The 1,190-nt window shown below is 37.4% G+C and overlaps 1 long non-coding RNA gene across 1 annotated transcript; it reads right to left on the bottom strand.

Annotated features, from left to right (window-relative positions):
- Positions 1 to 268: 268 nt before the first annotated feature.
- On the bottom strand, positions 269 to 983 carry LOC138515604 (uncharacterized). The gene is made up of 3 exons (XR_011282100.1): positions 722 to 983; positions 509 to 594; positions 269 to 354 (listed from the first exon to the last, which is right to left on the bottom strand). It is a non-coding gene; the product is annotated as an uncharacterized lncRNA (long non-coding RNA).
- Between the last annotated feature and the right edge of the window lie 207 nt (positions 984 to 1,190).

Here is a 1,190-nt window from a genome sequence, read left to right as displayed (position 1 = left end):
CAATAAAATCGATGAATTGATTATAAAATACTTGTCAAATCTAATGCCTCAAGCCATTCAATAGCAGTTTAGTTGCCACAATTCGTAACCTCATGTTACTCAAGGTAAAGCATCGCTGTCTCATTTTAAATTCCATCCAAATAGTCAAAGTGCTATGGAGAGGGCAAATAGTTAACAATTGAATAAAGTGCTAAGTGCAACCAAGTGCTAAGTGCCAAGTTGTTAACAAAGAAATAAAGTACTAAATGCAAAAAAAGTGCTACGTGCCATCATTCAGTAGTTCTTGCAGGTAAAACTTTGTACAATTCATAAGAGCTTGATTGTAGATCTGAAAGTCTGTGGGAGACGTTGACCCTTAATGAAACACATTAAAACAGACAAAATAGAAAAAACAGAAAAAAAACAGAAAAAAAACTTTGTTAAAATACAGAGTATAATGAGTGAGCCTCCTAATTTTCGATGCCTCTAGCCATGGAAATAAAACCTGGGGATATATATATATATTCACCTAAGTTGGTCCAGAAGTGGTGCCGAAAAATGTGTTTGTTTCGATCCGCCACCCAAACAGGACTGGTGATGCAAATAAATTTACATCTACAAAAGACAAAAATAAGAAGCTAAAAGAGATATCACTAGATTATCTCAGACTTCGATTGCTAAAACACAGTGTCCCCTGTCTCCACAGAGAGCAGATCAATATGTTACCCCTTCTATTACCAACCTTAAATTGTAGAATGTTTTAGCCTCTAATCGTGTCTGCAATCGACTCTATAATAGATAAGGATAGGGAATATTCCAAATCTTCGAGTCTTCGACGGTGTGGGATCAAGTTGGAAGGAGAGGCCAACAAATGCTAACCCGTAGGTGAAAAAACCCTAAGAAAAAGGTATAGAACAAGGTTTGCATATTAAAGGTTGTAAGCCATTAGGTGCAGCAATTAAAGAAGCGTTTTGAGTTGAAAAAGTAAACTGCATCAAATTAAATGGGTTCAGACAGGGTGGGAGGATGAACTAATGCTTGGATCAGACAAATGCCACTTGCACAAGCCTGTCCTAGTTTGTCATGTTGAAACTGACAATTCTGGACCTCTAGTGCACCCGTTTCAAACCACTGTAATAGTGTCAAAGTTCTAATCTAGGAAAGTCTTTTATCTAGATTATTAAATAGCGGGCTCAGGTTCGCGCCGTCCG

Source organism: Ambystoma mexicanum, chromosome 6q (assembly GCF_040938575.1).
Source record: "Ambystoma mexicanum isolate Mex_15411 chromosome 6q, UKY_AmexF1_1, whole genome shotgun sequence".
Taxonomy (NCBI): Eukaryota; Metazoa; Chordata; class Amphibia; order Caudata; family Ambystomatidae; genus Ambystoma; species Ambystoma mexicanum.
This window is presented reverse-complemented; position numbering and strand designations above follow the sequence as displayed.